Source organism: Xenopus laevis, chromosome 5S, assembly GCF_017654675.1.
Source record: "Xenopus laevis strain J_2021 chromosome 5S, Xenopus_laevis_v10.1, whole genome shotgun sequence".
Taxonomy (NCBI): Eukaryota; Metazoa; Chordata; class Amphibia; order Anura; family Pipidae; genus Xenopus; species Xenopus laevis.
This window is the reverse complement of record NC_054380.1, coordinates 121124177-121138720: the sequence shown is the minus strand read 5'-3', so window position 1 is coordinate 121138720 and position 14544 is coordinate 121124177.

Genomic DNA, 14544 nt, shown 5'->3' with positions numbered 1-14544 from the left:
GTGAAAAATGACACTTTACACTTCAATATTAGAAAAACTGTCACACTAAGAAAATAGAAAGTAATTGGAAAATTTTTTAATTTCTGGTGATCTATCTGAAAACAACTAATTGTTTGAAAGTGAACCACCCCTTTAAATAGCAAAATGCCGTAGCACCCTCCTATTTTCATGGGTGTAGTTCCCCCACTTAAGCCCAAATGTCAGTGATGTACATACGACACTTGGCTAAATGGATGACATAAAGTAGGTTTCCTGCTGCTCAAATCTCTAATGGATTTTTCTATCTTTTGATTCAACTGACCCATTAAGTGTTTTGTAGGTTTTCAAAAGTGAGTCTAACAAGTTCACTGAGCAGAAGCATTAGTAAAGCAGACAATGGCTTCGATTTTCTCTCTGTATTCGGCTCAACTATATTCTGCTACAACAACATTTTCAGTGCTGCCATGTTTAAAATCCATCTGAAAGCACAAGAATGAGTGACTTGGAATATGGATTTTTATTCTACCAACAGCCAGTCCTTCTTATTTTTATCACATAACTCTGACACAGTCCTATCATAATCTGTATCTCCATACCATAAAGGAGAACTAAAATCTAAATAAAGAAGTAGGCTAGAAATGTTGTACATTATGTTTTGGGCTTCTGTACCAGCCCAAGGCAACCACAGCCCTTTAGCAGTAAAGATCTGTGTCTCCAAAGATGCCCCAGTAGCTCCCCATCTTCTTTTCTGCTGATTCACTGCACATGCTCTGTGCTGAGCTTAGGGACCCACTCACAATATACAGTACACATAGAATAGAAATGTCACAATATAAGGCTGATTAGTAATTAATACAGATAATTACTACATTGCAGCACAGAAACCAGTGCAATTAGCATCAGAATTTAATAATCAGCCCTGTAGCATCAGCTTATATTACAGACCAACCTCATTTTCTGCTGGATAATTAGTGACGACCCCTAAGCTTAGCTTCTCAACAGCTGCTCAGAGCCCACTGAGCATGTGAGTGTCACAGACACTTTCCAAGATGGTGACCCCCTGTGACAAGTTTGAAGTCCTGGATCATTGCTGCTATTGACAAGCTGAAACTTTAGGCTGGTGCAATAAGTTCAGTATATAAAATATGCAATTTTTAGTCATAATTAGGGTTTGCTTCTCCTTTAAGTCTACTAAAAAGCATTCAAACATTCTTTCGACTTCAATAAAGCTGAATTGTATCATATTTGGGATCAAGTACCATATAACTGTTTATAACTGTGTATATGGACAGATGGGATAGATTAGAACAGGACGGGCAAACAGGAGCAGAGCTGCCAATCAGAGGGAGACTGAGCCAGAACATAACAGACATTGGGGCAAATTCACAAAAGGGCGAATTGTTGCCAGCGAACGCATTGTCACACTTCACGCCACTTCGCCAGGTGCAGTCTGCTACCACTACGTTAATTTACTAAAATGTGAAGTTGCATCTTGACTGCTGAACGCTGGCGACTTTTCGCCAGCGTTACATCGGTAGTGCGAGCATTTCATAGCAAAGTTTCGTTAGCGTTCATTTGTAAGTAAGTTGAATAGGGTGAATAGGGTGGGTACAAATAAGCAGATGAACTCTGGCGAAGTTACTTTCTTCTACTGAAACATAGGCCCGGGCCTAGGGCAGCACATTTTTGGGGGCGGCATGCCACCCAGCCGCTCTATGGGGATGCGCTGCTCCCCAGTGCTCTGGCGCTTGCACGCTGGCGCTCTTGCGCCTGCATGAGGTAGTGCGGGCAGGCGCGCTAGGTCCGTGCGGACTGCGTGGCCTAGGGGCGCCCGCCCAGCGAATCCGGCCCTGAACATTCTTGCACTTACGTCATTTTAAATAGGTCATATTTATGTCTTTATTAGTGATGTTGGTGCAAATGCTTGAAGTGGCCACTCATCATTACTAATGTCCAAGGAAGGAAAATTAAGACATAAAAGATCCTCTAATGCCCTAGACATGAGCCCACCCTAAAATAAATGTGACATGCCCGTCAGATGTCTGGAAAAAGAATGTTAACACAAAAATCTTTAATAGTTAGGACTTTTGAAGGCAATCCGCTTTAAAAAAGTAAAATCACCAGTGCTTTTTAGAACTTTTATGACTTTCCAGCATACAGGATATGATGTCACTGACATAAGATTGAGGAGGATTTTGCTTTATCTTATCAGTTCGCCTGGTATAAGGTGGTGACTGGTGAAGGAAACTCTGGCGAAAGACGTAACATTCTTTAAAATTCGCACTTTAGTGAATTTGCGGATTAAAGACTGTTCGCCAGTGCGAAAAATCACCTGCCGATAGGGTGCGAACGTGCGCTAGTGACGGTCTCTTTTACTAGCGAATTGTAGTCTGTGCCTGTTAGTGAATTGGTGATGTTGCTGCGGATGTGATTTCTGGGGAAAAGTCGCTAGCAATGGCCACTTCGCCCTTTAGTGAATCTGCCCCACTATGGGAAATGATATACACACAGAATAAATACAGAGAGGCTTACTGTACAACACATGGCCATTTTTACATTTTTTTCATTCTAAAAAGAGAGTTTTCAGGCAGCAAGATGCCAAAACAAGAGGTGAGAGCTTTGCTGCCTGAAAACTCTCTTTTTAGAATGAAAAAAATGTATGACAACTAGCAAACAATGCCAGTGGCCCTGTTTGAAGGCACAAAGTTATGTGCCCATTTTTTGCATTTTGCACTTTGTAAATGAGCCCTTCTATTTAGGTCTTTTGAGTATTATGAACTTTCTGGCGCAATCATTTCAAGATCATTAAAATTTGAGTAAGATATTTGAATTTGCTTATCAGCGTGGGCCTAAGCACAGGCCCCTTAGAGGTCGTTTTTGTGAATAGAGTTTAAATGTACACAGATCTGTGTGTTCATTTGGTCTTTGAACATGTAAATAATCTCTATTGTAGTATAGCCAAGTACTGTAACTGTACTGTAATTAGAAATGAAATACAGGCACATACCTAACACCATGCATGTGATTCAAAATCCAATTTATGATACTAAGTTGGCTGTTGGACTTCATACCTTTCTGTTAATAAGCTGCAACCAGCCATAAACTGCACCTGGCACCAACAATGGGGCAGCCACAAAACTGACAATTAGTGAGTGCATTGATCTTTTCTAATCCCGGGCAGGCCGCGGATTGGGTGACTTGCCAGCGACGACCTTTCTGCGACTAAAACGCAAAACCGTGTCAAGCCCATGAAAAGAGTGTAAGCGAAATGTTAATACGTGTTAAGCTTTCTGATCTGCCAACAGTTCTTTATTGTATCTAATTTGTTTTGGAAGAAATGTGATCAGTGCTTCATTCTGTGGCTCTCGTGGATACTAAGCTTTGACCTCTCAGAGCCTTTGTTATGGTGGAGATTAGGCACCACTAAGGGTTATTTTCTGTAGCCTCAGATTCAACCATTCTAAAAACAGAATTCACTCAATACCAAACTTGTCTCCTGATTGTTGTCACATTACAGGTTACATTGAACATCTCTCTGGATAATGTAAGAACGGTCATTTTTATTTTTGCAATATAACACATTCTACAGAACCAAAACCAATTATGGGGCATATTTACTAAAGGGCAGAGTGGAAAACGCTGGTGACAATTCCCTAGCGTTACCGCCCGCAGGGACATTGCTGATTTACTAATGGACACAGGCGCCAATTCGCTAGCGAAAGAGATAGGCGCTATCAGTCATTCGCACTCTATCGGCAGGCAACAATTCGATCTGGCGAATGGACGTTACTCCGCAAATTCACTAAAATGCAGATTTTACTGAACGTTACCTCTTTCGCCAGACTTGCCTTCGTCAGCTCATACCTGGCACAGTGCACTGGAGCGTATAGATCTTCTTTATTCTTCTGTTACTTACATTATATTCTGTGAGTGAAAAAAGCATAAAAGTTCAAAAAACGCTGGCGACTTTTCCTTTTTTCAGAGTGATAGCCTGCAAAAGTCCTAAAAATATTTTTTTGGGTAACCTGTTTCCCACATACATTTCTAACATATGGAACATTAACTATACAGTGGGCTCATGTGTAGGGCATTATAACAACTATAGTGTCTTTATTAAGGTTCCCTGGTCTTGTGTAATTAACAGTGGAAATGTAATATATTTGCTGCAACATATAACATAAAGACGTCCATTCAACTTTAAATTTCCCACCGTATATAAATTAACCTGAGCGCAAGACCTCTATCGAATTTGCGCTAGGCAGAAATGAACGCTAGCGCATCTTCACTTTGAATTGCTCGCATTGGCAAAATAATGCTAGCGAAAAGTCGCCAGCGTTCGGCGCCCACAACGAAACTCCACGTGTTAGTGAATTAGCATTGTCTGAGAGAATTTTCACCTGGCGAAGTGTAGCGATGTGTGCAAACCGACTTTTCGCTGGTTAGTGAATCTGCCCCAAGATTCCTTAAACTCATAGCAGGGTAATGGGTGTACAAAAGAAAAGCCCCACCTCTCAGCTGGTGGTTCCCTAGTTATCACATAGCATGATAACTTATATCACAGTTTGCTACATAAAGAACCTTGGCCTAAAACAAGTTCTTGCTTAGTTGTAAACACAGAAAGAACTATCTTACATATATTCGGAGTAGAGCGATGGAGGCAAAATAATTAACATACTGTCCAGATTAGGAGTATCAGGTTCCAGGCAGAGATATTTGCAGTTAGTTTACAGACAAGTCAGACTGTATGCTTCCAAGGCGTATGAGCCATATTGATAACATTAGTGATACCAATGGACTTTCCATGCATCAGTCTGACCCAATCTTGGGCACTGGCTGTTAAGATTAGTAGGCGTATGGCAGTGTCGGACTGGGGAGCCCGGGGCTCCTGCCCCTTGCCCCCCTCCCCTGCTGATGTGTGCTGCAATTGCGCGTATATGGTCTATCTGAGACCGGAATATAATTTCCGAAGGGAGCCGGTCTGGGTCGACGAGGCCAACAAGACCCGGGGCCCACCAGGTTTTTTCCCGGTGTCCTGCCGGCCCAGTCTAACCCTGGAGTATGGTATGTGGAACCTACATTGCTTTTGCATGTTTTGTTGGGGCAGAGAGAGAGTTGAAGAGCATAGGAAATATTCAGCTGGAGTGAAAGATATAAATATGTATTTGTGCCCACAGATTCTAAGACTTGGATAGGGTTGCAACCCATTAAGCTACATCCCTGCTAGGAGTCCAAGCAGCTAAGTTCCAGCACGATGTGAGTGGGGGTAACTGCCACCTAGGAGCAAGAGTGTTTATAGCGGGTAGACATAACCCCATTGATGATACTTCTTCTATTATGACCATGTACTGCTCAAGCCCTGTTACTATTTGTTTAAAATACACTCAAGACCATTGGGAGTAAGGTTAAACCACACCTTAGACACAAGCTGGTGGTGGCTCTGTAGGGGAACCATGTTCTACTTGTATAAGTTACAAGTATTACAAGGTCTGATTTTTGGCAGTGGCATATTCATGAGTTAGGGAGCGCCTATGGGCTCAAGATACAGATGAGTGTTGTACTGCCCGACTTCTAGTTATGTGAGGTGAAAAGGCAGCAAATCCCTGGACCTAAGTGCTCATTGAATGAGCTCAAATCTGAGCCACTTAGTGCTCTAGCCCTTGCATATGGGGTCTTTGTAAATAATTCATCATATGTTTTACTAAGTATTTAAAGAAAAGTCTAAAAGTAATGGTACTCAAAAATAATCATTATTCCCTTCCAACCCCTCTTAAGTATCAAACTATTCTAATGATATATAAGAGTTACCCCTTGCATGGCTCAAGTCAGTCTTGTGCCTCAGTTGCCAATAAGCAGAATGTAAACTTGCCGAGCCTCACAAACGCTTGGGAACATGAGTAGCCCCACATTAGGAGACAGACAATTCTAAAACATATTCATGCTGGAACCACATTTTAAGAAACCATGTAACACTTTGATGTCTCCTGTTCAAACACATAAGGAACATCTCTTGGTGATTTATGGCTATTCAGGCTTTCCCTTTAAGTATCCATCTGACCCTAAGGTCCAATTGAATATACTGAAGAAACCACCTGTGAAACCAGATGCAATGTTTCCTGCCAGTAATAATGAATTATTTTGTTTTCTCTCCCGCCTTCTGAAGAAAACCATGGATACATTTCATTACCTAACACAGTATTGCACCAAAAATCCAGAGTAAAAGCATGGTAATAATTCATTCCAAACAAAGCCAAAGAGCAGAGATTGATAGCAAGCAAATTATTAACTTTTAATGTAAAATTCAATAACAATTTATAACATACACACACAAAAACGAAATGATATATATATATATATATATATATATATATATACACACATACAGGTATGGGATCCGTTATACATGAACCCCATCATCCAGAAAGCTCCGAATTATGGAATGACCATCTCCCATAGACTCCATTATAATCAAATAATCCAAATATTTAAAAATGATTCGCCCAGCGACAAATCACCTCTTCTTCGGGCGACTAATCTCCCCGAACTGCCTTCCCGTCGGCTAGAATCTAAAGCGCCGGCAGGATGGCACTCATGAGAAAAACAAAGCATTCAGAGTGCCATCCCGCCGGCGATTTAGATTCTAGCCGACGGGAAGGCAGTTTGGGGAGATTAGTCGCCCGAAGAAGAGCCGATTCGATGGCGGGCGACTGAATCTCCCTGAATCTCCACGTGTGTCTCTGCCCTAAAGAAGATTGTGCTATGGTATTTCCTGTGGACCCCATGGTGCAGTTACACCCCCTGACCCAAGGTAGTCACCCCACTCTAAATCAGGCCACAAGCATTAAAGCCCTCTTCATAGCCACGTCTGGCAAGTGTCCTTGGATATATACTGTGAAAACGGAACACATAACTCAAAGATTATAATAAGGGTTCTTTGTTTATTCATTGTTTTTTATGAAAATCAGTAATATTTACACTCATTTTATTTCTCCATACAGCTTCATGACACTGATATTAGTTACAGGAGACCTGATTCCTCTGCATGTTTTGATTTGTTCGTTTATATGGGAGCTGCCATATCACCTTTACTGCCATTACCTTTAGTGGGTTCTGCAATATCATTACAGATTATATGCAGGAAATGTAGGTGTGGCCCAGAGAGCTCTCTATAAAAATGTATTACATAAAACAGCTCATAGTGAAAATCCTACCTCATCTAAATAAACCATTTTCATAAAAATAAAGGAGTTAGGACCAGAACTCAGGGTTTTGCACCCTAGGCATGTGCCTCTTCTGCCTACCCCTAGTTCCTGCCCTGACTGAACCCGCCGACCATAGCGCTCTGCACCCCACTCTGCCATACCCAGGCCAGAAGTGTGATATTTTATTGCACATATATGTTAGGCTGACAGTATGTATTATGGTCATCCTTTGGTTCACTGCAGGGCAGGTTTGTAAATGTAACATGCCAATGAACTGTAGGCCAAGGCATGTTGCACGAGTAGATTAGAAAATGAAGATGAACTGCAGCAGTTCAACCCTTCCTGCTGGTCCAGTCATTCAGGCTTATCACCCCAAAACCCATACTGTGTACGGCCACTTGTATGGCATCAGTCTCTTCCAACCTCAGGCTGATACAGAAGAATAGTGTCCATTGCATATTTAGCTTTAGGCTCGAACTCAGCTTTGAGGGACATTTGCTTTATCTCAGTTTTTATATACAGTACATTGTCCTGGCTTTCTGTTCATGGAGAGTATGTTTTTATGCAGCACAAAAGTCATCCACGCTATTTGTTGCTACGCACGCCTGCTATTCAGTCCTTACAAAGGGAGTATTGCATGAGCTCACACGTTTAGTTGCAAATAACCAAGGTACAATAACATGTCATTGCTACAGAAGTACAGGCCGTGCTCATGTCTGTGGGAAACTTTTACCTAGTGTAACGCCCAAAGTAACAACAGTATAAACTGTTCTGCCTTATTGTTTTGGTTTACACGGTCCTTAAAGTGGACCTGTCACCCAAGTCTTTTTCAAATTAAACATGAAATCCAAATTCTTTTTTTTATTAAAGCATTCATGGCTGTTGTAAACTCATTTAAAATCTCAGCTGTCAATCAAATATTGCCTTAGGCATAGAGGCGGAGTAGATAATTACTTTCACTTTCCATTCAGCACAAACTAGTTTTCTCTGCACTCCCCCCTTACCATTTAATTGTGTAGCCAGTACATGGGGATGGACATCAGGTCCCCCATTCTGGTGCACAAACAAGATTCTGAGATGATACAAGACTTGCCTTAATAACAGTGTCCACAAAATGGCTCCTGCCTGCTTGTTTTAATTATGAGTTCCCAGACCGAGAGAAACAAGATTCAAATAATTTATATAGTGTAATTAAAGTTTATTTTGGTTGACAAATGTGATAAAATAGGATTTGGAATTGGAGTGACAGGTCCCCTTTAATGCAATAAAAGAAACAGGGGCAGCCATTCAAACAGAAGATGACGGGTCATAGTTACAGTATTAAACATGCGGGGGGGGGGGGTTATTTACTAAAATCCGAATTTATCTCATTATTTGAATTAAAAAAACCACAATCAAACTATCATACCTGCTTTTTAACTTATTTATTATTAAATAAGCTTGTTTTAATCATTTCCGGTGATAAAACATAGCGAAAACCCGAATTGTGTGATTTTTTCAGGGGGTTTTCCCGAATTGCTAGTTTTTTTCAGGCTTTCTCCCTAAAAGCCCGAATTTGAAAGATTTTTGCCCGAAAAACCCAAAATGGTCGGATTTTCAACCTAATTCCAGCACAGACCACAAAAACTTCCAAATAGGACAGGGACCTCTCCCGTTGACTACCTCGGCAGGTCTTTCGATGGTGGATTTTCAGATTCAGCCTTTTTGCCTGAATCTGAAAATCTCTGTTAGGAAGGTTCTCTGTTGTGAAGGTTGTACGGCTTCCTCAATACTATATATGGCCAAAAGTATGTAGACACCGCTTGCATTTATTGAAATTGTCTGCCCATTATTGCCAACACGAGTTCCACCATTGTTACTCAACCTCTTACACATGGGTGGAAGCAAATCCCATCTAACAATGATCCAACATCTAGTGGCAAGTTCCATAGAAGGTAGAGACCATTATAGAAGAAAAGAGGGCCAGCTTCATGTGCCCACATGCTTTTGGCTGTATATAATAAAGGTATCTGTTTGCAAAAGTGTTTCCCAAGTTAGTCCCTCTTTTCCCACAGTCTTACATTCCCTTGCACCATTAGTTCCCAGTCCCACAGCCATCTTAGGAAAAGTCGGCAACCCTTTCCTGTTTGTTTATTGATTATATGTATAAAGTGTGACCTGTTTTTAGCCTTAAAGGAGAAGGAAAGGTTAAAACTAAGTAAGCCTTATCAGAAAGGTCCATCTAAATATACCAGTAAACCCTAAAAGTAATGCTGCTCTGAGTCCCCTGTCAAAAGAAACACTGCATTTCTTTCCTTCTATTGTGTACTCATGGGCTTCTGTATCAGACTTCCTGCCTTCAGCTTAAACCTCATTGCCCTGGGCAAGAGCATGCTCAGTTTGCTCCTCTCCCCCCACCCCTCCATTCTCTACTGTAATCTGAGCCCAGAGCAGGGAGAGACTCAGGCAGGAAGTGATGTCACACCACATTAATACTGCAGCTCCTATTCTAAACAAACAGAGAGTATCTAGAGCTTTTTACTCAGGTATGGTAAAATATTCTACAGAATAAATATAGCATTCTAGCTTGCACTATTGCAGCTAATCTATTGGCAATAAAATGCCTCCATAGCTTTCCTTCTCCTTTAAATTTACCCTGACCAAGCAAGGCCTTAATATGTGAACCTCGTTACTTCATGCAATTGGTATGAAAGTTGATTAAATCTGTTACCAAGACTGCAGCCTTCGTCTCATTTACAAGTCAAAGTCAAACAATTCAGACAAATCTAGTGATCCTCTAATTATAGGCTACAATTTCAAACACATGTAATTAGAATGTTGTGTTATTACCCTGCAAATGGGTGATGTAGGATATTGACTTTTTTTTGGCCCGTTACAGAGCCATTGATATTAAGAGAAAGCATTGGTTTTCATCACTTTATGGAAGAAAGAAAGTTTTGAACTAAAAGACCAAATAGTAATATGCAGCGGTTGTTTCTAAACAGCAGACATTGCAGGGTTGAATAAGACCACAGAGCCGTTTATCCATCACTTGGCTCTGCTTTTAATAGAACATAGCTTATTTATGAACTGACTAGGTGGCATACTTGTGCTTTTACGTGCCCTGTTGTTTCCAAGCTGCCAAGTGGGTTATAAAGTTTACAGTATTCCACTCTGTGAACATGGGCCACTAGGCATCTGCCCTTATTCTCCAGAACTCTTAAAGGGGAGCTATCAGGAAAATGAAAATTTAATATAAGCTTCATCATACTACAATCAATTAAAAATTCTGTACCGTTTCTGAAATAACCAAGTTTATCTTCACTATAAGATATATTGGATCATTCATCTGACACACAACGAAGACAGAATGAAAAGAAACAAATGCTGAGAGAGGGATAGTGAAGATAAAATTGAGTGAAGATAAATTTGATCATTTTAGAAACGATTCAGAATATTTAATTGATTTTAGAAAGTTTCTTATTACAGTATAAGGAAGCTTATATTAAATTTTCATTTTTGCGATAGTTCCCATTTAAAGAGGTAGTTCACCTAACTTTTAGTATGATGTAGACAGTGCTAATGTAAAACAGTTTGCAATGAATCTTAGGGGCCGATTCACTAAGGGTCGAATATCGAGGGTTAATAAACCCTCGATATTCGACTAGGAACTAAAATCCTTCGACTTCGAATATCGAAGTCGAACGATTTAGGGCAGATAGTACGATCGAACGATCGAAGGATTATTCCTTCGATCGAATGATTAAATCCTTTGAATCGAACGATTCGAAGGATTTTAATCCAATGATCGAAGGAATATCCTTCGATCAAAAAAAGTTAGCCAAGCCTATGGGGACCTTCCCCATAGGCTAACATTGACTTCGGTAGTTACAGTACTTCGATTATCGAATGGTCGAATAGTCGAACGATTTTTACTTCGAATCCTTCGATTCAAAGTCATAGTCGTAGTCGAAGGTCGAAGTAGCCCATTCGATGGTCGAAGTAGCCCAAAAAAACTTCGAAATTCAAAGTTTTTTAACTTCGAATCCTTCACTCGAAGTTAATGAATCGGCCCCTTAATTTTTTATATTTTGTGTTTTGTTTTAATTATTTAGCTTTTTTGTTCAGCATCTATCTGGTTGCTATCCTCTAATTTACCCTAGCAAACCGGCAGTGGCTCAAGTGAGAGAAGGGCTTAAGTAAAAAGATAAGCAATACAAAGTAACAATATGAATAAAATTGTCGCCTCACCGAGCAATGTTTCTTGGCTGCTGGTGTCAGGGACCCCTATTTGAAAGCTGGAAATGACAGAGGAGGAAGGCAAATTATTTAAAAACTATAAAAAAATGAATAATCAAAATTAATTGAAAAGTTGCTACGAATAGGGCATTCTATAACATATTACAAGGTAACTTAAAGGTGAACTAATTTAATTATGTTTTATTGTTTGTTCACAAAAGCGATTGAAATCTGTGCCCACGTATAGGCCGTGGTTCTTCCAGATCACAAGTCACCAATGGAACCTTGTTTAAAAATAAATAACAAAAAGGCACTGTCCAAAAAACTTTCCGTCCATGCACTTGTAACTGTCGTCAGAAACTGTCAATGACATGAATGGGAGCACCATATGCAGATGTTTAGAATTTATCTCTGACGTGGATCTTGGATCTGATCATACCCCAGTGATTAGTGGCACAGGTGATCTTATTCAAAGACAGTTTCCTCTTGTCCTGGACTGTAGCCACAATTGGGCTTATCCTATTAGGTCACTGCTGCAAATGGAGGCAGATTGGTAGGCAACACATACAAAAGCTTACTGTATGAGAAAACTCAATAACTGAAGTGAGTAGTCTCACATGTCCCGTTTTGCCTTTGTCTACAGTGTGGAAATAATGGAGAACACTTCAAAATAAGTATATCATAATAATGCACATCAAATATAGGAACACGGCTGTTTCCAAATGGCTTATTGAACGTACTTGTTGATGAGCGGGATAGGTAACTGCATAGGTTTCCAATGGGAAGCACTGTTGGAAAGAAGACAAATTTCTGGTGTAATAGCTATTTTGACCTGGATGGGTGCCTCATAATTCCATTCCACATTTGCACCTCTGTTCTTGCTTTCCCTCAAAAGGGAAACATTTAATTTAGGAAAGCTGCATGCATGTCCAGGGCTACCATCAGGGAGGCACAGAGGGTGTATTTGAGCCCAGGCATAAAGCGTCCAACTGTTGAAGTCCCAAAGAACCAAAGTCCCGGAGTCCCAAAGAGCAGAAGAGTCAAAGTCCCGAAGTGCTGAAGACCCAAAGCCATGAACGGAGCCAAAGCCACTAAAAGACCCAAAGCCACAAAAAGACCCAAAGCCACGAAAGGAGCCAAAGCTGAAGCTCTGACACCCCAATATTTTAATACTATATAGGCCCGGCCCTGGCCACCAATGTTTTTTTTAGGGGGCACAATTATTTTTAACTTATAGGGAGGCCCTGATCACAATTGATTTTTTTAACTTGTATGAGGGCCCTGACTACCACTGTTTTTTTAAAAACTTTTATGTGGGACCCTGGCTGCCAATGTTCTGAACACCAATGGCTTTTTATGACTTGTGTGTGGGGTGGTTTACCGTTTTTAGCTCTTTTTTTGTGGACTTTATAAAGTGGTGTGGGCAGGATCTGGGGTGGGGCTTGGGGGCTGGGCTGGGCTGGGCAAGGACGAGAAAATTTTGTTGTACGGGGCCCTGTGATTTCTGATGGCAGCCCTGTGTATGTCACTCTCTGGCCATGTAAAGAGCCGCTCGTTTGGTGATGTCGCCAAATGAGGGGATCTCTCCCCTATATGCCCATATTGAAGTGGGCGATATCGGGCTAATCCGATTGTGGGCCCTAGGGCCCAACGATTGGATCATAATGCATCCGATATGGGCAGTTAGTTGCAGGACTGCATCAACGCACCGATGCGGCCACTATCCGACTGGATCTTCTACCCTGCCCGATCGATATTGATCAGGGAAGCCCGTCGGATGGCCCCACACACGGGCCAATAAGATGCTGACTCTGTCTGTCGGCAGCTTTTATCGGCCCATGTATGGGGGCCTTTACTCTATAGGAAAGGCCTAAAAGAAGACTATGTCCCCTAATGTCTACACAAAAAATGTCCAGCCAGATATTTTCAAATGACAATCATGGCCAGAGGGGAACAATCCACAGCATTTTGATAGAGCCATGGATCTTTTTTCAAGAGAAGTCCACCAGCAGCTCCAGGTCAGAGATGAACACAAATATATGTACTGTATTAGTTAACTGTGACCAGCATTTATAGATATATATAGATACTTGTTTACTGAGCATATTTATAATTGCAACATTTGTCAGCAGAGAATGTAGAAAATTCGGTATCATTGCCTTGCGCAGCGCTGAACATTCTCTCGGCTTTGTTGGATCAAACTGCCGTTGACATTCTGCATAGAGAGAAGAAGGTGCAAGCCTTTGCACGTGTGTGTTTTTCTATTTGTTTTGCTATAGGTCAATCCTCCGAGTACAATTAGAGCTGACAGCATACTGTGGCATTTGCTAATCCCAATCATCACCAATCATCACCATTCCATAGCAGAGCAGAGCATTCATTAGATGCCGCAAAAAATAAAAGAAAGGTAACCAAACATGCCAGTGTTTAAAGGGGAAACCAGCGCAAAAACCACAGTTTAGTACAGCATTTTTTGTATAATGTAACCATCTCAAATATGTGTGTTGTCTTCTTTACTTTAGCTTTATCTATAGAGAAGTGCCATACCTTTGACGTCAAAGGCAAATATTTGAAGAACTGACCATGAAGTCAGTGGAAGAGTCAAAAACGTTATGCTAAATAAAGAAGTCATATGAAGCCTAGTGGGCATTTCATTGGTGCTGGGAAATAACAATGGGCACTGATTTAGGAACAACAGGTGATTAATTGTGCTTAAATATGATTAATATGCTTTTTTTCATGGCAAATTAAAGAGCCTACTACTTGTTTAAAAGACAGGCTTTGACCATGTGCATATCATCCTATCTGAATATAATTCTAATTTAAATGGAGCTCTTTTGCACCTCTCTTGCACTTCTGTCCAGGATCTTCATTAATGACCCTTACAAAGTTCACCCTTTGATAAATATACACCGTAAAATCCTTTACTCTATTTTCTAGTAATCTCCTAATAATCGAAACCCTCTAGTGAGATCTGGCAAGCTTTATTAAAGGGGTTGTTCACCTTCAAACAGAACTGTTAGGGATGTTTCCAAAAGTAACACTATAAATGTTATACACAGCTAGGGGTGCACCTATAGCCAGTTTGTGTGTGAGAAGTATAAATTAGTGATGCACCGAATCCACTATTTTGGATTCGGCCGAACCC